This window comes from Gorilla gorilla, chromosome 7 (assembly GCF_029281585.2).
Source record: "Gorilla gorilla gorilla isolate KB3781 chromosome 7, NHGRI_mGorGor1-v2.1_pri, whole genome shotgun sequence".
Taxonomy (NCBI): Eukaryota; Metazoa; Chordata; class Mammalia; order Primates; family Hominidae; genus Gorilla; species Gorilla gorilla.
Genome location: NC_073231.2, coordinates 48984904 through 49008078, shown reverse-complemented (window position 1 = coordinate 49008078; position 23175 = coordinate 48984904). Strand labels below are relative to the sequence as shown.

The 23175-nt window shown below is 37.1% G+C and overlaps 1 protein-coding gene across 4 annotated transcripts in view; it reads right to left on the bottom strand.

Annotated features, from left to right (window-relative positions):
- Positions 1 to 23175, bottom strand: part of EYA1 (EYA transcriptional coactivator and phosphatase 1) — a 331367-nt gene that overhangs the window by 175144 nt on the left and 133048 nt on the right. The window lies entirely within an intron of this gene.

Genomic DNA, 23175 nt, shown 5'->3' with positions numbered 1-23175 from the left:
TCATGAAGATGAGGGAATTGATACAATAACAGATACATCTGAATATATGCAAAGGAGAGGTAAACAAATAGGGGAGAGCACAGAATTGAATTATTAAAAGGAATCATCAACTTAATTCAACAATACATCAAAAACATTATACACCATGACCAAGTGGGGGTTATCTCTAGGATTCAAGGTTGGTTTAACATTCCAAATCAATCAATATGATACACCACATTAACAGAATGACATTTCAAAAGCACTGATCACCTCAACAGGTGCAAGAATGACATTTAACAAAGTTCAACATTCTTTCATGGTAAAAACTCTCAATGAAATAGGTATAGAAGGAAATTTCCTTGACATAATAAAGGCCATTTATAAAAGGTCTACAGCTAACATCATAATCGATGAAGGAAACCTAAAGGCTTTTCCTCTAAGATCTGGTACAAAGCAAGGATCCCCATTCTCACCATACCACCTCTGTTCAAAATAGTACTTGAAGTTTTCACAAGAGCAGTCAGAGAAGAAAGAGAAATAGAGGGTATCAAACTTGGAAAGGAAAAAGTAAAAAGTATTTCTGTTTGCTGGTGATATGATGCTATATGTAGAAAACCCCTTAAAGGTTCCACAAAAAATGTTAGAACTAATCAATTAATTCAGTAAAGTGGTAAGATACAAAATCAACATGTAAATATCAGCCGCATTTTTATGCTAATAATAATCTATTTGAAAAAGAAATCAAGAAAGCAATTTCATTTACAATAGCATCAAAATGAATGAAATGCTTAGAAACAAATTTAACTAAGGAAGTAAAAGATCCATACATTGAAAATTATATGAAACATTGATGAAAGAAATTAAGAAGACAGAAATAAATGAAAAGGTATCTTGTGTTTGTGGATTGGAGGAATTAACATTGTTAAAATGTCAGTACTACTCAAAGCAACCTACAGATTCAATGCGATTCCTGTCAAAATTGTAATGGCATTTTCTCCAGAAATAGTAAAAAACAATTCTAAAATTTATACAGAACCACAAAAGTCTCCAAATAGCCAAAACAATTTTGAGAAAGAAAAACAAAGTTGGAGGCATCACAGGTCCTGATTTCAAACTGTATTACAAAGTTATAATAATCAAAAGAGCATGGTACTGGCCTGAAAACAGACACATAAACCAATGGAACAGGATAAAGATTCCAGAAGTAAACCCAAGCATATGTGGTCAAATAATTTTCAACAAGACCACCAATAAGACCAATAAGGAAAGGATAGTCTCTTCAATAAATGGTGCTGGGAAAGCTGGGTATCCATATGCAAAAGAACAAAACTGAACTCTTATCTTAGACCAGACACAAAAAACAACTCCAAATGGACTAAAGATCTGAATGTAAGACTTGATACCATACAACTCTTAGAAGAAAACAGGGGAAAAACTCCTTGACATTGGTCTTGGTGATGATTTTTTTGGAACGGACAAAAAAGGCAAAGGCAATAAAAGCAAAAATAAACAAGTGGGGCTACATTAAACTAAAGGCTCCGCACAGCAGATAAAACAATCAATAAAACGAAAAGGCAGCCTATGGATTGGGAGAAAATATTTACAAACCATATATCTGATAATTGGTTAATATCCAAAATATAAGGAGTTCACATAACTCAATAGGAAAATAACAAAGAACCCAATCAAATAATGGGCAGAGGACCTAAATAGACATTTTTCTAAAACAGACATACAAATGGCCAACATGTATATAAAAAGATAATCAACATCACTAATCATCGGGGAAATGCAAATCAAAACCACCATGAGATATCACCTTACACCTGTTAGGACGTCCGTTACCAAAAAGTCAGGAAATAGGAAGTGTCGATGAAAGTGTGGAGAAAAGGAAATCTTTGCAGGCCATTGATGAGAATGTAAGTTGGTACAGCTATTATGGAAAACAGTGTGAAAGTTCCTCAGAAAATTAAAAATAGGACTGCCATACAAATAGAATTGTCATATGACCTAGCAATCCCTTTGCTGGGTATACAACCAAATAAAATGAAATGAAATTACCACCTTGTAGAGATATCTGCACTCCCATGTTCATTGCAGCTTTATTCACAATAGCCAAGCCATAGAAACAACTTCAGTGTCCACTGACAGATAATGAATAAAGAAACTGTGGTATATATACACAATGGAATATAATTCAGCCTTAAAAAAAGTAATCCTGTTATTTTCAACAACTTTGAGGAAATTATACTAAGTGAAATAAGCCAGACACAGAAAGATAACTACTGCATGATCTTATTTATATATGGAATATTTTCTTTAAAAGTCAAATGTATAGAAAGAGTATAATATGGTTACCAGGGGCAAGGGAGGGGAGGAAACAGGGAGATGTAGGTGAAAAGCGTAGGTGAAAGCTTGTAATTCTATAGGATGAACAAGTCTAGACATCTAGTGTATAGCTTGAATACTACAGTTTATACCGCATTGTATACTGAAAATTTGCAGAGTACATTTTAGATACTCTACTACAAAACAAACAAAAAGTAACTACAGAAGATGATGAATAGGTTAATTTGTTTGACTAGAGTAATAATTTCACTATATATGTGCATATCAAAATATCATATTGTATATCTTAAATATATATATATAATTTTTTTAAATGGGAATACTACCTCATGCTAGAAGAGCTTACATATAGGTGGAGTAATATAAATGCCAAACATTGATCCAACAAAAATCAGGATCAACAAAAAATCAACAAAAATCCTGGAAGAATGGCAGAGCTGGCAGTATTTGTGTATGAGTGTGTTGGGGGTGGGAGTGAGATGAAAGAAACAAATCCTCAAGGAAACAATTCCATGGTGACAAGTCAACAAATAACATCTAAAACATGAAAGATCAATAAAGAACAGCATAACAAAAATTCAGCTGAAAAGTGAGAAGCGTTTTTCTCTGGGTAGGGGAAAGCAAGATGAGAGGAAGACAGGAGTCTCCCCTCTACATAACTTTTTTTTCTTTTTGAGACAGAGTTTTGTTCTTGTCGCCCAGGCTGGACTACAGTGGCGTGATCTCGGCTCACTGCAACTTCTGCCTCCCGGGTTCAAGCGATTCTCCTGGCTCAGCCTCCCAAGTACCAGGGGTTACAGGCGCCCGCCACCATGCCCAGATAATTTTTGTATTTTTAGTAGAGACAGGGTTTCACCATGTTGGCCAGGCTGGTCTCGAACTCCTGACCTCAGGTGATCCACCTGCCTCTGCCTCCCAACGTGCTGGGATTACAGGTGTGAGCCACCACACCTGGACAACAATTTTTATAGAACTGAGTTTTAAATTATGCACATATAATTTTGATTAAAATGAAAATATAAAAGTAGACAGTTTTCTGCTCCTATGTATGGTGCATGTGTATAAATTATTGACAAATAGTTAAAAATCAAATTCAGGTAAAATTTGGCAGACAAGGCTGTGTGCGAAGCAGTGAGTGCTATTATAGTTAGCCAAAGAGGGCCTCTTGAAGGGGGTGTCATTTGAGTTAAGACGCAAACAATGAAAAGGTAATATACTTGTAAAAACTGGGGTGAGGAGGGAGTGGTCTACACAAAAGGAACAGCAAGTTCAAAGGGAGAAAGCTTAGCAAGTAGGAGGGAAGAGAGAAATGTGGATAAAAGTGAACAAGAACGAAAGAACAGGGCCAGGGCTGGGTGTAGGGCATGGGACATTGCTGGCCAGATAAAGAGTAGGATTTTATTCTGGTTGTAATGAGATGTTACTAAAGGTGGCTTTTGTTTGTTTGCTTTCTTTAGTTTTTGAGCACAAAAGTGACATGATCTGATTTATGTGTAAGGAAGGCTGCTGTGTGGAGGATGAACTATGGGAGAGCAAAATAGAGGCAGGAAGGCAAATTAGAGGGTTATTGTAGTAGTCCAGGTGAAAGGAGTGTAATCTGACCAGGGTTTTCTCTGGGCAACTGATGATATGTGGTCAGATTTAGGGTATATTTGGAATTAGAGTCAATAGGAGTTGTAAATTGAATGTGGGTTTCAGGCAAAGAAAGAAACTAAGGATGACTGCAGTCTCTCCGCGTAAACAAGAAACACCAGTGATTTGACTGTCATCTCCATTCTTCTTTCTGCTTTCTTGCTCATACAAGAACATGACATAAATCCAAAAAGCCGGAACAATCAAAATCTGAACATTAACTGCAAGTTAACTAGTTTTCATCACTATCTTGTCAAACTAGCCGAAGCTCCCGCTGCCCTGCCCAGGCTCCCTCCGCAGAAGCCTCCGTTCTGTCATTTCCGTATGCTATGCTCACTCTTGTCTCTGTGTATATGCTCACATGTCTCCGTACTCACCAGCCTGATATAAACATCCTTATCTCTCTTGTCTACTTAATCAACCTCTTACCCATCACTGTCTTCTGTCTTATTATGGTAGATTGTTACTTTGGTGACCCCCAATGAACCATACCTCCTCAAATTCTGGGTTTGGCAAATGAGACGTTAACAAGGAGGAAGCAAGCAGATACTAAATGGTGCATGCATACTGGAGGTTTTCTTCCAGGAACACAGACATTTTAGATCCAGGCACCATGAAAGAAGCCCAAGCTATCTATGTGGTGGAAGAGAAGTTGCAGCCTACCAGCCATCCCACCAAGGTACCAGATATGAAAGTGAAGCCATATTGGACATTCTAGCCCCAGCCACCATTTGACAGAAATTGGGAGAGACCCCAAGCAATACCAGCAGAAGGGCCATCCATCTGGGCTCAGCCAATCCACAGAATCATGAACAAATAAAATGGTGGGGTGTAATGTAGCGGTACCTAATAAAAATATCCATCATTACATTGAAGTCACTCTTGCAAATGATTCCAATCGCAAGGATATTATCAAAACCAATGGACACATTTCTGCCTTTATCTTAATTGTCTTAATTACAGCATTTTTATTGTGATAAAATGTATATAACATAAAATTTACCATTTTACACATTTTTAAGCATGCAGCTCTGTGTCATGAAATACACTCACATTGTTGTGCATCACCATCGTTCATCCACATAATTTTTTCATCTTCTCAAACTTAAACTTTGTACCCATTAAATACTAACTCCCGATTTCTGCCTCTACCCAGCCCCTGGTAACTACCATTCTACTTTCTTTGTGAATTTGACTTCACTAGGTACCTCACATCAATGGAATCATGTTATAAGTGTAGCATTGTAGTATCATCTTAACTGTTTCATCTGACATTGCTGTACATTCCCTCTTTGAAATGTTCTCCCTGTGAGGTCTTGTCACAAAACCACCTTTTGCCTCATTTTTTGATTCTTCCATCTTGGTCTCTTTTTAGGGTTGTTCTTGACCTACTGACTCAGCTTCCTCTGAAACACCAGGCTCTCTCCAACATCTTCTCCCATGTGATCTCATTCCCATACATGCCTCAATAACCACGGAGATGCAAGTGGTACCCAAAGCCCCATCTCTAATATAACAAAGCTAAATTTTAAAATTTGAACTATACCCTGATGTATTTTCTTTTCTCAGCAATTATGATCCATCCCCCCTCCCACCCCCAGTCTTCCTGCCATTAAGATTAGGCTTGCAGGGAGGCTAAGGAAGATATTAATAGAAGATATGATGTAAGGGAAGACCCTTTAAGATAAGAAGGGGAAGAGAAGTACCTTCTAGTTGTAGGCACTGATTGCTAGAAATGGAAACTTATGCACTGTTTAAGGCGGGGTAGGCTTAAGAAGTGGTAACCATAAGAATGGTGACCAAGCCTAAATCATGAATTCAGGTTTGAACCTCTTTAGAATGTAGAATATATAAACCAAAATTAAACTGTCAGTAATAAAAAACCAGTAATCTTGCCTAGTATGAGGTGATATTTTCTTGGGATCTGATCAGATTGTGATAACCCCAGGAATATACAGTAACAAGGTTTTAAAAAATAAGGAAGTATATATGGGTTATACTTCACAATAACATGTAAGATGTAAAGAAATGAAGACACCAGAAAACTTTATTATTTATAATTTAAGGTTTGAAGATATGTGAAGTAATATATTTTATAATCATTGGATTGCCTTGTATATTCTTGGTCAACCTTTTAGGATATTCGAAACCTTTACTACATCCTAAAGTCACAGACATAATCACAATTTCAAATGGCTAAAAAAATTTGGTTAAGTGATGCTAATGTTTAAAGAAGACTCAATCCATTAAACTTATGTGTTAAATAAAATACTTAAAGAAGTGAATGAAATTTTTATTTTGTAAAAAATAACCAGATGTAGAAGTAAAATAAATTCTGTAAATTGACTTTTAGCTTCGGAATGAACAAGTTATTTATCAAAGCACAAGTGAATGGGGGAATTCCTTTCTATACATAAAGGCCTCCTCAAGCATGAAAATCTCACCTCCTACAGTAGAGAGAAGAATGCCTAGGTCTTCAGTGGGTGTATGAAAGTGCAGAGAAACCTGACAAACTAAGTGGAGGCTCTATGTGAGGATGAGGAGGCCACAAATGGATCAGTCGAGCCTCGAGGCTACCGTGCAGACCAAGGACCTGAACAGTAGGGTCCACTATGATGCTGGACAAGACCATAGAGGACCAGCCACACCTGTACATACTCCTACCCAGGTTTCATAGTGATTTAGCTGGATGAATACATCTCTACAGGGGCCACAGAGAACACCCAGCACAGCACAGGCACTAAGGCCAGGATGATACACTCATGAGCCCCTGGGGACTTCAATTACCCCAGGGAGAGGGATGAGCAAAGGTACACTGGAGGAGTCAGAACAATCAGGACTGAAAGCCTGAAAGGACCACCTGTGTGCCTGAAGAGATTATATTTCTTGAAATAGGCATATTTGAGGGGTTTTGTTGTTGTTAGTTTTTGTTTTGCTACAGTGTGCCTGGAAGCAAGAAGAAATAGGATGTGAAAAATAAAATTACCCTCATTTCACACCTGAATTGTACATGAATTGTGATAGCAATATTTTAACAGACAACTTCTTCTGTGCCCAAAACTCAATCTACCCTCAACACTGTACCCACACTACCAGACCATCTTTATAAATGTCAAGCTCATCATATCTCTCACTTTAAACTCCTTCATAGATTTTAGGTGAAGTTCAAAATCCTCAGTTTATCCAGTGTACAGAGCACTCTTGGCATAAGCAACTCCATCTTAGAAAAAAATTCCTTCTCACATTTCAAGAAGCATCATGCTAACAGGAGCCAGATGTTGGCCTAGTCAATGGAGACTGCTCCCAATCAGATAGGGATGTATCAGTCCTCACTCTATAAAAAGAGAAGGACTTCATCATCTTGAGATGGCTGTCTTAACACACACTGTCCTGCTGTCACTCAGGATCAGCACCCGGCACCTGCCGCTGAAGGTTCTGCCCAAATCACAGACTCTTCTTGCACGATGTTGACATCCCTCAGGATCAGTCCAGTATATTCTCCTTGCCCACTTCTCTCTCCTTGGATTGGTTCAATAGCCTCTTCTTTCTGTCCCCTTTCCTCTTGATGTTAAATGTCACTTTTTTGTGGAATGTGTGATCTATAACATTTATGTATTAATTAAATATACTATTATGCATGGTTTGCAATATTGACTGACTTGTGGATTGGCTTGAACCTATGTGCCCACGGCTCTTGCTACCAGGTGAATGGGCAGTACTAAGGAGAATTGCCTCCTTGGGAACTCCATGTAGCTCATGGTTTTTATGACTGAAATAGCATCAATAGAAGTCTGATGTTGTGGGAAAACACAAATGTTCATGGACCTGGGTATGTCTGACTTTCCACCACGCATGCCATCTAGCATAAGCCCCCTTCTCCAGCCTGCAGGCCTGCCCCTGCGGCATGTCTATGCTTTCTTCTTCTAGTCATTCTGAGATGCTAGTAGTTCCTCAAACCTGATCTCCTCATTCATGCATTTGTGCTGCTCCCTGGCCTGGAATGTCCAGCCCCTACTGTCTTTCAAAGTTTAACTTAGCATTACCCTAGTAATCTCATAATCTCACCCCTGTTAGTGTAGCCAACTAGCTGTCCCACAGGCACTTCAAATGCAATCTATACCAAAGTAAACTTACATTCTTGTTCCTATAACATGCTTCCTTATTTATCTATTTCACTGGGGGCACAACCAGTAATTCAAGCTGGAAACATACAGATTTTCTTTTCCTGTTTCTTCTCCACATCCAAATCCAAACCCAAGTCCAGCTGATGCCCCCTTTACCTCTCCTGTCCTCAACCTCTGAGGGCCTTGCCCACCTTGTGTTGCTGGCTCAGACTCCTCCCAGCAGGTCCCACTGCCACCAGTGTTCTCAATCCACACTGCAGCCTACAGGTGGACTGCCATTCTGGCCATTTCACTGCAGGTCTTAAAACCCTTCAACAGTTCACAAGACCCCATTATCAAAGATAATCAAAGATATCAAAGATTATCAAAGCCCGAATCCATAAAGCAGCTGGCCAGGCCCTCCACAGTCTAGATCTGGTCCCCTTTTTCACTCTGGCCCGGGGTCACACGTGGCCCTAAACTGCCAGTGGCACCAGGCCTGTGCTTCTCAAGCACCTTTACTTATGTTGTCCCTGCCATGTGTAACATCCTTGAGATCTTTAGTTAGACACAAAATTAAAAAAGAAAATTAGGGCCATGGTAATACTTTCAGACAAATTTCGATGGGAACAAATGTGGAAGGAAAGAAGCATCTTCTGCCCTGTCAGTCTCTGCATTAACCTCTCCCTCATTCACCCCCATCTATAAGCTGCTCTATGCCAAAAGGAGATGAAACGCCGGTGGAAGAAAAAGGAAAGAGGAGAATATAACCAGGGGTCAGGCTGAAGCCTCAGGCAAGGTACATGCAAGCAATGGCCTAGGACAGACCAAATCCTGAAGATTCTGGCTTTTTGAAAGACAGGAAAAAACTGAAATGCATTTTTATCAGAGCTGGAAAAAAATATGTATTACACTCATCCTTACAGTATGAGCCAAAAAGTAAATAGCTCTACAGTTGTGAGTACCAATCATGCAGACACACGGAAGGGTGCCTAAAATTGCTTTGAAGAATCTTCCCCTCTTTCTTGTCCTCTTAGAGGACTGCAAAGAAATGTCTACATCCTCCTCCCACCCCTACACACACTCAACTCCCTATCATACACAATCTGGTGTGCAGACACCCTTCAGTGTATCATTTGGGGATTTATTGGTATTTTAGTTAACAGGTTGATTCTAAGCCTTTACAATAATTAAAAAAAGCACTTTGTATACACACATGGGCACAGATCCAGAGTAATGTCTTTAATGCCTGAGGCACTTAAAAATTTGTTTTACATCAGGCTAAGCATGTTATGAATCTGCATTTTCATTATACATCACAACCATCCTTATTTTTACTAATGACATAAAAGATGAGAAGAAACAGAATGCTTATATTAAGGCTACCATCTGATCTTCCATTTGTTAGAATAAAACTAGACATTTTAGTAGAACCGCAGATGAATCACATAATATTTATAAAGGGATCTTATAATAAAAATGAAGAAATTAAAACCAGATGAAAGTAGATAAAAGCTTTATTTTCATAATTAAAATTACTTTATACTGAATTGAAGTAGTACTTATAGTGGTAACAAATTACTATGTAGAATATTGAATTACTTTGCATTACAAATTGCTGAAATATACACCAATTTGTGACACAGAAAATATCTCAAAATTCGCTACTTTAACAGATATACATACAATAAAAAGAGCAAATATCCTAATTATTCCAATGTCTAAAGGAATACAAAAGGTAAAGTATGAACATCACAGGCATATTAAATTTAATTTTATATTCACTTCACATATATTTCAGCACACAATATTAGTTCATACTACAAGAATTTTTTAAAAATATTTTTAAAGTTGCAATTTGTCTCCTTAAAAGTATACATTAATAGGAAATAGATAAGTGATGTTAGGGACAGGGCATTTTCTCATTGACTAGTAAAGGATATATATACTTATTTCTTAAATCATTGCACAAAATAAAACAAAATTATATTATGTATCTCTATGAGTGCCTCATTACAGAATTCAATGATTTGGCAGTCTACACTTTCTAAATCTGTCAATCTCCTGCTTTAATCTGTGTGTTAAGTCATAGTATAACAGCTCACAGAAATCATATCAATTTCTAGGTCTCAAGAAGATTCTATAACGAATACATTTTGATTCTTATTATTATAACAGTAGAAAATTGGCATCAGTCCACATTTTGGAAGAATGACATGACTAAATATATGTGGCATGTCAGACAGACATGAATACAAAATTGTGCTTTAAAAAATTCTAAGCCTACAATTTTTAAGAGTTTTATCTTTGGTTAAGCAACTTTTCTTCTGTGGAACAGTTACATTACTGTAATGTATCCTCAGTTACATTGTTTTCTAACAGCACCTATTTTTTTTTTGCATTACCAATTTATAAACTATGACCTCATTTATGAAAATACAAATTTACATGACATACCATTTTATTCCCAGCTAAACCAAAATTATAAACTCTGGCAATTCCAAATGTTGGCAAAGTTGGAGCAATGGGAATTCTTACACACTTCTGTTAGAGTGTAAAAAGGTATACTTTTGTTAAAAGTAAAGATACTAATATTTTTGCAGCCAGCAATTTCACTTCTAGATATATCCTCTAGAGAAACTCCTACACATGAGTGCAAAGGAAAATACACAAAACTATCCACCACAATACTGTTTCAAATGGTCAAAAAATTATAATTAAAGGAGTTTTTTAAAAATTAACAGCTTACATTTCCATTATCAACAGAGTCAATTTTATTATTGTGGTATATTTGCCATTCTATAGCATCAAAATGAATAAACTAAAGCTACATACATCAATATGAGAAATCTCTCTATATACAGATTTGAAGGAATAAAGCAAGTTTAAGGATGATACCGATAATAGGTTACTTTTTGCCTAAGTTTTAAAGCATGCAATAATATGTGTCACCTACAGATATAGATATGTAGTGAGAATATAAAGTCATAAGTGGGAATAATAAACACCAAATCTAGAACAGTAATCCTGTCTGGAGAAGTAAGGAGAGTAAGGAGAGTGAAAATGAAGAAGATGCACAATAGGATTTAACTTCTTTAATGTTTTGTTCCTTGAAAAAAGAAAAGAAAAGATTTGGAGAATACAATACAAAAATGTTACATTTTACAATCTAGGTAGATGTATACAGGGATTAATTATATTATTTCTAATTTTTATATTTTAAAACTATTTCAAATTTTAAAGAACAAAAATTTACGGTGAAGTAATATTCACCCTAATAAATGTTATTAGAACATTTGTTACTATCTTTACATTTTTTTTTAATTCATTGCATCTCAGAGACAGCAACTACAATTTTAAGTGTCTTTCCATATTCATAATCTTCTCTAGATCTTTAAGAACTTGTCCAATTTCCTAACCTCACTAAGAGATAAATTTAGACCTCTGATGATACACTATCTGATAAGGTAATTGGTTGTTTTCATGTTGCTTACATTATCAGCCTTCATATATTTTAAATTGGTGTGTCTGTTTCCCATTTAAACATTTTTAAGAAGGTTATTTGAAGAGCTTAACCTCTCTGTGTACATTTCTTCTTCTCAGAGCTTTGTGAGATCCACGGTAAGGTTGACTTACTCCCCCAGACTTCACTGGCTGTTCTCACTGAGACTTCTCATTCTTTAGGACTTATCTCAGATGGAGCCTGACCTGGGTTGCCTTCTCTGACCAGTGCAGGCCAGGCTGGGCCCTCCCCGAGAAGCCCTTTGTTTGTACAGTACCTTACAAATATCTGGATGGCAGAATATATCACCCTGTGCTGTTCAGGCAGATACTCCATCTCCTCAATGGGAATATGAGCTTCCTAAAGCAGCAACTATGTTCTGCTTTCACCTTCTCAAGATCTCAGAACAATCAAACATTTGCTTGATAAGTATTTGTTGAATGAACAAATGAATAAATGCAGTTGTTAGAAATAAATGCAGCATGAATCTTTTTCTACTAGTATTATTCTTTAGACAAGACTTTTGTGTCTTAGAAAGGCAAAAGGCAATTCAACACAGAATCCCTTTTTAGGAAAATGGTTACATTCACTGTAGATGAAATGCATCTTACTCTTGAATCCAAGTTTTTAGTATTAAGGGATATAGATTGTCGTGCTTTCTACTACTAGATTGTAGTGTTGGTCATTAAGACTTTTCAAAAAGGGATGTTCACTGACGCAATAATTTATATGCAGGTACCAAACCATGGCAAGTAGACCCTTATAAATTTCAAATATTAAAATATAATCCAGGATTTTTTTTTTATTTTTTATTTTTTTGAGACAGGGTCTCACTCTGTCACCCAGGCTGGAGTGCAGTGGTGTAATCTTGGCTCACTGCAGCCTCAAACTCCTGGGCTCAAGCAGTTCTCCTATCTGAGCCTCCTGAGTAGAATCCTGAAAACTTTTATAACTTAGTAACTAAGGAATTAAGCAAATGGATTTCTAGATATAATGCTAGCACTTAATTTCCAATAAAAGAAAGTAAATTAAGAATTATTATGTAATTAAAATAAGGGACTAGAAACATATTCAGCAGCAGCCAAGCAGAGGGGGAGTGACCAAGTAGATGAGCCCAGTTCTCCATATGACAGAACACCCTCTAACCCTCAAAGAATAAATGATCACTCTCACCTGAGCCACCACGTAAAACAAAAATGGAAAGAAATGTAGGTACAAAAAAAAAAGTTAAGAAAACAAGCAGAAAAACACAGTGCATTTTTATCTGTTACAACTATCTAAACTGTCTATTGACTATATAGCAACATCTGAAGTTTATATAATACTTTATTTATAAAGCACTTTCCCACAAGTATCTCACTAAGGGCCCACAACATTCCTTAGATTTGGAAGATCAGGTAATGTACCTGTTCTACAGATGAAGAAATTGAGGCTCAGAGTGAGACTAAGGACAAAGAGATAGCATCAGAAGGAATACTTAAACCCAAACTTTAAAAACTTTTAACGCAATGTTTTTCCAGAATGTGAAACCCCACTTTAAAAATCCTTCTAAGTAAATATAGTTGTACTGGAATTTAGATAATTTTGAAACTCTGCAATAATTGAATAATATCTAGCTGGTGATACTTAGCATTTTACTTCTGATTGCATAAATATTCATAGGGAAACACCTAGGAGGAATGTTCAAAGCCATGAGTGGTGTGGTTCTCATTAGCACTAATAGAGATCAGGTGGATAAGCTCCCATTTAATGCTCTGAAAATCTGTCCCCGACTTTGCATCACTTAGGTAGCTGTAAAGTATACTCCTACTTGTTTTGGTTTTGTAGTAAAAATTATGCTTCACTGTATTACTTTCACACCACTTAGGAAAATATTTCTGTTTTTCAGTAATGATAATTTTCTCTATTAGGTTAAATTATTCAGTCATACTTCTTTAGTTTCTTCAATTTTATCCTCTTCTGATTCTCTGATTGTCAAAACTCTAGGGACTCCACGAATCTCAGATCAGCACTGTCTCCAAGACCAGGGTCAACACTACGACGTGGCTGTCAAACTGCAGAGCCTTCAGGAGCCTGTATGTGAAAGATAGGGGAAGGGATAGGGCAAAATGCACTCATGAGGGAGTCGCTCAAGCTCTCAAAAGGGGTCATTTGCTGTTCCACCCAAGTTGGTTGTTGACTGTGGATTCATTTTTGCTGGCTCTTCCAAGGTTTTGAAAAAAGCCAGAAATTTATAGTTTTTCATAAGGAAGTTTAAATCTTTAAAGGCCACAATTACAAATAATTTTTTAAACACTGTATGGACCAACATTGTCTAGAGTGAACAGCACTTGTGGGCCATGAGTTGACAATAGCTAATTCAGTTTCCTATTCTAAAAAGCAGAATGGTTGACTCAGGTCATTAAGCTTCATACCATTCATTCAGATTTCAGCTGGGAAAATTGTTTTTCTCCATTGTGTATAATCCAATTGCTGGACAAATTTAGGAAAAAAACAGGATGATATAAACATAATTAGAATATTAGAATCACAGAATGGGTACAGAGGAAGAAATTGCTTGCTCATGCCTATATAAGTGAATATTGATGAGAAGTCAAGGATGATGAATTTAATCTTATCTGCTTCTATTTCATGACAACCTGATGTAAGGATTCAAAAATAACTATAAATGGAAATTTTTATTCTCAATCAGACAACTTAGTATCATCTTGCTGACTGTAGCTTTGTGAAATGGTTCTTAACATGGAATTTATTGAGCAGATGGGGGATTAGCTCACGTCAATAAACATTTTCTGGTTCCTCATGTGACAAGATTGTACCACACGCTGAGAATACAGGTGAATGAGACATGTCCCCTACCCCTATAGAGCTCATGATCTAACAGGCAACTGGAATGTGCGATGCGATCGACTTCTGTAAAGACAGACTACTTTAGGGGAGTAGAGGAAAAGATTTTGGGAGCACAGAGTAGGGAAAGCATGACAGTCAGTGATGAATGACTACAGGTAAGGAAGAAACTGAATATTAAAGAATAGGAATCACTCAGGTAAGCTGGGAATGACAAGCAAAACAGATTTTGGGATAGAAGATAGAAACAACATGGTGTCTTTATCAATCTATATGCAGATGGGTGTTGACATTTAAGGGAGAAGTAACATGGTCATCTGTTTCAGATAGACCATTCTAGTTGCAATGTTTAAATGACAGATTATATAGAGAGAAATGATAGGTAGAAACACCACTTAAGAGTCTAGCAGTGGTCCAGGTGAGAGAGACGGACTTAGACCAGAGAAAAGTGACATGCATCTTTGAGAGAAAACGGAGAGATCTGAAAAACATTTACAGTTAAATTATTGGAACAGAATGATTTATGTTATGGTAGAGCTCAGGAACAGCAATGCTGACAGCACCCACATTTCTAACTTCAGGTCACAGTGTGGACAGTGGTAGCATCCACAGAGATCAAGAACAGAGAAAAGTAGCAAATTTTAGAAAACACGCCACATACCTTTTAGATACTCTAAGTTTGAGGTACCCATGGGATATCTTGGTGGAGATTTTCAGCTATCCAAATCTTTGGGATAAAATGCAAGCTGGAGACATATTTTTGAAAATGATTAGAAATGCAGTGGAGACTAAAGCATGAGGGCAGTGGAGAACAATTAGGGTGAGTGTGTAATGAGCAGCACAGGGGCTGAACACAAAAACCCAAGCATTAGGAATCATCAGCAAAGTGGGAGAACTCATAGACTATGTGAAGAAGTCCAAGAAGAAGGGTCGAGAATAAGCTAGCATATGCCAGGAACTGTGCTAAGCCTGCACACATTGACTATAATCTCATAAGTTAATGATCATTATATTCTACCCATCTTCTAGTCAAGAAAACTGAGCTACCCCCAAAAATAAAATACCTTGCCCAAGGTCACTATCAAGTTAAGATTCCTGTGATTCAAACCTAATCCTGCCACACTCCAAAGACTGAATAATTTTCACTTCATCCAGACACCAGTGATTCCCAAGGTCTTATAGCGAAGTGGTCAAATAAGTTAAGGGTTGAAAAGTGTCCATGGGATTTACAATATGAAGGCCACTGATAATTAGGACCAGTAATTGTTATCTGGAATGAGTGAAGTGGAGTTAGCAAATGCATACAACTCTTGTAAAGAAGCTTGGGTACGACAATAGAAAAAAGAAAGCCAAGGAGCACACAGGTTAAACAGTGAGGGTGACCAGAGTTTTTCAGTTGTCTCTGAAGAACTTTACAAGGTGCTTATTATCATGATGGCTAATGTGTAATTTCACATGTAGAAAGGAAGAGATCCGAGGACCTTTCTGGAACTATGACTCTACTCATCATTTCCAGGTAGCTTCGATCTCAGCTGCCGGGGAGTAGAAACTAGAAAGAACAACCATATTATTCCATCTTCTAATTAATGCCACATTACACAAATAAAAACACAGAGCTTCTATGACACTCTGATGCTGAACCTCTATCACACAATTTTGATCAGGAATAGGAGGTGAGCAGGTCTTTCTTGGCTCAGCAGCTTGGGTCAGAGGAAGTACATTTTAATAAGCATAATAGTGATAGTCAGAATCAGCTTGAAAATGAATTGAATTAGACATATCAAGTCTTATGCTGACTGGTCCTGGTTATCAAACAGCACGCTGGCAACTTCACAGCATCCAGCTAGTTCCAGGAGACTCAGGAGGCCTGCCAGTTCCTACACACAAGTCCCTTGTAGACTAAAAGACATAGAACATTCCTCTTCTGGGCCCCTCTCACCCCTCCGCACCAGAACGCCTGCCAATCTGCTTGCTCTCAGAACTTTACCAAGACAGTCAAGCAACAACAACAGAAAGAGAGAGACAGACACACACACAGGCAGAGAGAGAGGGAGAAAGAAAAGAAACAACAAGGTTTCTGCCATAACCCCCAAACTCACTATTTTTTAATGGGGAAAAAAAATTCTGGCAGGGAATGCTCATGATATTTTCATTGATTTTTTATTTCAACATGATTTATATTTAGTATACAGGGTTATTTGTTTATCTTTTTTAAAGTTTTTGAACATATTATAAATATTTGTTAAATGATATTTATTTATATTGCTAAATCCTGCTTTAGAAGAAAAACGTTAGCATATGTGTTCTCTTTTATTAATTAACAACAACAACAAACAGCTTCACAATATGCAGGTGAAATGAGACCTGAAATTCATTAGAGATATCCACTCATGAAATGTTTTAAATGTCCTGCATGTAACTATGAGAACTCAACAAGTTTCAAAACGTGAGTTGGCAAAGCAGATTCTTTATTACACATCAGCTTTTGTCAAAAAGGGTCAATTTAGAGCTTTTACTATACTTGACTTTTGAAGTTAAGAATATCAACATCATGGAAAAAAAATCTTTCTAACAAAAGATATTAACACCTGGAAAAAACTGATTCAAAAAAATCAAATGGTCCATGTATGACTGGTGACAGATACATATTAAAAATCTTTTGAAGCTGAGTTTCGTACAAGATCATAACCTATTGGTCTCCAGTTACTAGCAGAGTTTTCTTGCTGTCCACCAGAAAGACCCCTTTACACTGTAATGCCAGTAGTTCAACTGGCAACTTCAAAGATCTGTAGGTTAATACTCAGTACTTCCCAACCTATCCCTTTCCCTTTGTTCAGTTAATTGGGTATATATATATACATTTATATTTTTCTCCATTTGATGCTTAACTGTTTGTACCACTATTGAATTTATCATTTATTGAATTTATCATTTAAATGCTGATTTTACCAGACGCTTTTTCTTTTGCATTTAGTAATACATGTATTTTTTCTCCTTTAAGATTTGGAAGTAATGACTTATATGTTGATAGATTTCCTCACGTTAAATCTTCCTTATATTCCTGAATACTCCTTATATTCCTTTAACGACAAAAATATTTTGGTTATGGTGTGTTCTTTTAATATACTACTGGGTTTGATTTGCTAATCAAATTCTCTTAAAGCTTTGGAAATCTTGCATTCACATTTACAAGTGAAAAGTGAAATTGGATAATTCTTTTTTTTTTTTTTTTTTTTTTTTAGAGCCAGAGTCTCACTCTGTTGCCCAGGCTGGAGTGCAGTGGCACAATCAGAGCTCACTGAACTCCCGGCCTCAAGTGATCCTTCTGCCTCAGTCTCCTGAGTAACTGTGACTACAGGTATGTACCACCATGCCCAACTAATTTTTAAATTTTTTGTGGAGATGGGATCTTGCTATGCTGCTCAGGCTGGTTTTGAACTCCCAATCTCAAGCAATCCTCCCGCCTGGGCCTCCCAAAGGGGTGAGTCAACATGCCTAGCAATTCATCCTTTTTAACATCTAGCTTTTGATATTCATGTGAAGCTGTTCCATAAAAATGAATAGGAAAACATTGCCATCTTTTTGTTTGAGCTGAAGTAATTTTAAAACTATAGGAATTATTCTTTCTCTGACTATAGAAGAACCTAGTCTGATTTCACTTATCTTAATTTTTTTTCTGCATTAATTTATTTTTTCTTTTCTTCTTAGACTCCAGTGTCATAAATGCTAGACCTATTGAAACTGTCCCATAGGTCCCTGAGACTCTCTTATTCAATCTCTTTTCTTACTATTTTTTAGATTGAATTCTATTAATCTATTTCAAGTTCACTCACTCTTTCCTTTGTCATCTCTATTCCATTATTGAGCTAAGACAGTGGAATTTTATTTAATATATTGTATTTTTCAATATAAAATTTTCCTTTTTTGGTTTTTGTTTTTGTTTTTGAGACAGGGTCTCGCTGTTTCATCCAGGCTGGAGTGCAGTGGTGCGATCTCGGCTCACTGCAACCTCCACCTTCCAGGTTCAAGCGATTCTCATGCCTCAGCCACCCAAGTAACTAGGACTACAGGTGTGTGCCACCACACATAACTAATTTTTATTTTATTTTTATTTTTCATAGAGACAGGGTTTTGCCATGTTGGCCAGGCTGGTTTTGAACTCCTGACCTCAAGTGATCTGCCCACCTCAGCCTCCCAAAGTGCTGGGATTACAGGCATGAGCTACTGTACCCAGCCAAAAATTTTCTTCTTTTGTTAATAGCTTCTGTTTCACTGTTGAGAACTCCCATCTTCCTGTTCATCTCAAGAGTGTTTATCTTTCTATCAACTAGCATAGTTATAATAGCTTCTTTAAAATCTTTGTCTGATTGTTCCAAGATCTCTGTTATGTCAGTATTTGTATCTATTGGTTGTCTTTTCATTTAAGAATTTGTCACCTTTTTTAATTCTTTGTATGGTGAGTAATTTTGGATTATATCTTAGATATTTTGATGATTATGTTGTAAAACTCTGGGTCCTATTAAAATCTTATGGAGAATGTTGATTTTTATTTTATTTTTAATTTTGTTAGGCAGGCAATGAATCTGGCTAATTTCAGACTACAAGTTCTATCTTACCTTCTTGGCATGGTAGTTCAATTGTCAGTTCAGATTTCAAAGCCTTTGCTATGCTGCTTTGGGACTTACCCAGGTGTGAACCATTCAGAGGTTAGTCTGGGACTTGGACAGTGGCTCACACCGTAGTACAATTCTCAAAGCCTTTACCATGTTCTTTTTGTCTGTTCCTTGTATGTAGAGCTCAGTGGTGAGCCCAGGGTGTTTGCCATTCTGAATATAGCATTAGGAAGTCTCCTTCCCCAACTTTCTCCTTTCTAGAATCCCACTGCACTCAATCTTTAAGGGGTCCTTCGCAACTGTATTCTGGCTGAAAAAATAGAGTTTCTCTCAGAACTGCAGCTGCAGCTCCTTGACTGGGGCCTGCCGTTGAGTCAAAGCAGAAAGATTAAAGAGAGAGAAAGATGAAAAAATAATAGAGATTTCCCTCCATACTTTTCAAACCACAGGACTTTGCTTTCCCAATTCCTCTGTACAGAAAAACAGAATTTCTCTGAGTTTTAGTGGAGGGAACCTTCTGCTCCCACAGCTTCCCCAGTGGAGCTGTCCTCAGGGGAGGAAGGGACGGAAAAAGAAAAAAGGAAAACTCCTGAAGACTTTACCCCCACACCCTTTGGCTTGCATTGGCTCTTTTTCTAGTTTCATGTCCAAAAAGATAGAGAATTTCTCCATTCTTGCTTCCTGGACTTCTGCAGCTACAGCACTGTGACTAGAGACCACCTTCAGATTAAAGCCATGACAGGAAAGAGGGGGAAAAAATGGGGCTTACTCCTATATAAGTTGCTTCATCAAGTTTTGCTCTTCCTCCCTAATCTTCCTGCTTATGATTACATTTCAGAATTCTAAATGGCTGCTTTTTGTATTTTGCTCAGAGGTCCCATTGTAATGAGGGGAGAGATAGGCTGTAGTGGGCTTACTCCATCTTGGTTGACACTGGAAATTTTGGTGGCTTTAAAAAAGGTACTAAATGATAAATAATCATTCTCACCTGCTGTATAATTATTGGTCTTTTCAGGATTTCAGTTTCTTCTTGAGTAAATCTTTTTTGTTCATACTTGCCAGAAAAATCATTCATTTCTTCTAAAATTTCAAATGTATTGCCACAGACTTACCAAAAAAGAGGTTGTCTTAAGTCTATCTCTTTTTTTTAAAGCATAAGATAATATTTTTAGTGAAATTCAAATCATTTTTTACAATAAACAAACAATATTTTCTATATGTGTTAATTTACTCAATCTCCTCATTTTTCTATTTTATGTTTGTAATTTACCTATTAACTCTCCAGCACATATATGTGTTTTATGTTTTCTTAATTAATAGCGGTGCACAATTGAACAGTTTAGTTGCTACTGAGTTAAAGAAAATTGGTTTCATAGAATACCTTTCTGCAATATTTGAACACATACAAAAATCCCTATCAAAAGCTAAGATACAAAACTATGTACCTCTATTTTCAATCTGAAGTCATTTTATACACTGGAAAGTAAGTACAAGTGCAATATTCACTGTAAAATACGCACTAAGCACTTTGTTGATATAAAATTTAATGAGTTCATAATTATGCAAACATTGTCATGGGGAGTGAAGGACATATAGATTCTATCTGTATTATTTCTTATAACTGCTTAAGTAATTTTCTTTTATTATTATTATTATACTTTAAGTTCTAGGGTACATGTGCACAACGTGCAGGTTTATTACATATGTATACATGTGTCATGTTGGTGTGCTGCACCCGTTAACTCCTCATTTACATTAGGTATATCTCCTAATGCTATCCCTCCCCCCTCCAACCACTCCACGACAGTCCCCAGTGTGTGATGTTCCCCACCCTGTGTCCAAGCATTCTCATTGTTCAATTCCCAACTACGAGTGAGAACATGTGGTGTTTGGTTTTCTGTCCTTGTGATAGTTTGCTCAGAATGATGGTTTCCAGCTTCATCCATGTCCCTACAAAGGATATGAACTCACCCGTTTTTATGGCTGCATGGTATTCCATGGAGTATATGTGCCACATTTTCTTAATCCAGTCTATCACTGATGGACATTTGGGTTGGTTCCAAGTCTGCTATTGTGAATAGTGCCGCAATAAACATACGTGTGCGTGTGTCTTAATAGCAGCATGATTTATAATCCTTTGGGTATATGCCCAATAATGGGATGGCTGGGTCAAATGGTATTTCTAGTTCTAGATCCTTGAGGAATCATTACACTGTCTTCTGCAATGGTTGAACCAGTTTACAGTCCCACCAACAGTGTAAAAGCATTCCTATTTCTCCACATCCTCTTCAGCATCTGTTTCCTGCATTTTTAATGATTGCCATTCTAACTGGTGTGAGATGGTATCTCATTGTGGTTTTGATTTGCATTTCTCTGATGGCCAGTAATGATGAGCATTTTTTCAGTGTCTGTTGGCTGCAAAAATGTCTTCTTTTGAGAAGTGTCTGTTCATATCCTTCACCCACTTTTTGATGGGGTTGTTTGATCTTTTTCTTGTAAATTTGCTTAAGTTCTTTGTAGATTCTGGATATTAGCCCTTTGTCAGATGGGTAGATTGTAAAAATTTTCTCCCATTCTGTAGGTTGCCTGTTCACTCTGATGGTAGTTTCTTTTGCTGTGCAGAAGCTCTTCAGTTTAAATAGATCCCTTTTGTCAACTTTCGTTTTTGTTGCCACTGCTTTTGGTGTTTTAGTCATGAAGTCCTTCCCCATGCCTATGTCCTGAATGGTATTGCCTCGGTTTTCTTCTAGGGTTGTTATGGTTTTAGGTCTAACATTTAAGTCTTTAATCCATCTTGAATTAATTTTTGTATAAGGTGTAAGGAAGGGATCCAGTTTCAGCTTTCTACATAGGGCTAGCCAGTTTTCCCAGCACCATTTATTAAATAGGGAATCATTTCCCTATTTCTTGTTTTTGTCAGGTTTGTGAAAGATAAGATGGTTGTAGATGTGTGGTATTATTTCCGGGGGATCTATTCTGTTCCATTGGTCTACATATCTGTTTTGGTACCAGTACCATGCTGTTTTGGTTACTGTAGCCTTGTAGTATAGTTTCAAGTCAGCTAGCCTGATGCCTCCAGTTTTGTTCTTTTGCTTTAGGATTGTCTTGGCAATGAGGGCTCTTTTTTGGATCCATATGAACTTTAAAGTAGTTTTTTCCAATTCTGTGAAGAAAGTCATTGGTAGCTTGATGGGGATGGCATTGAATCTATAAATTACCTTGGACAGTATGGCCATTTTCACGATATTGATTCTTCCTATCCATGAGCGTGGAATGTTCTTCCATTTGTTTGTGTCCTCTTTTATTTCGTTGAGCAGTGGTTTGTAGTTCTCCTTGCAGAGGTCCTTCACATCCCTTGTAAGTTGGATTCCTAGGTATTTTATTCTCTTTGAAGCAATTGTGAATGGGAGTTCACTCATTATTTGGTTCTCTGTTGTCTGTTATTGGTGTATAAGAATGCTTGTGATTTTTGCACATTGATTTTGTACCCTGAGACTTTGCCGAAGTTGCTTATCAGCTTAAAGAGATTTTGGGCTGAGACAATGGGGTTTTCTGCATATACAATCATGCCAACTGCAAACAGGGACAATTTGACTCCCTCTTTTCCTAATTGAATACCCTTTATTTCTTTCTCTTGCCTGATTGCCCTGGCCAGAACTTCCAACACGATGTTTAATAGGAGTGGTGAGAGAGGGCATCCCTGTCTTGTGCCAGTTTTCAAAGGGAATGCTTCCAGTTTTTGCCCATTCAGTATGATATTGGCTGTGGGTTTGTCATAGATAGCTCTTATTATTTTGAGATATGTCCCATCATTACCGAGTTTATTGAGAGTTTTTAGCATGAAGTGCTGTTGAATTTTGTTGAAGGCCTTTTCTGCATCTATTGAGATAATCATGTGGTTTTTGTCTTTGGTTCTGTTTATATGATGGATTGCATTTATTGATTTGCATATGTTGAACCAGCCTTGCATCCCAGAGATGAAGCCCACCTGATCACGGTGGATAAGCTTTTTGATGTGCTGCAGGATTCGGTTTGCCAGTATTTTATTGAGGATTTTGCATCGATGTTCATCAGGGTTATTGGTCTAAAATTCTCTTTTTTGTTGTGCCTCTGCCAGGCTTTGGTATCAGGATGATGCTGGCCTCAT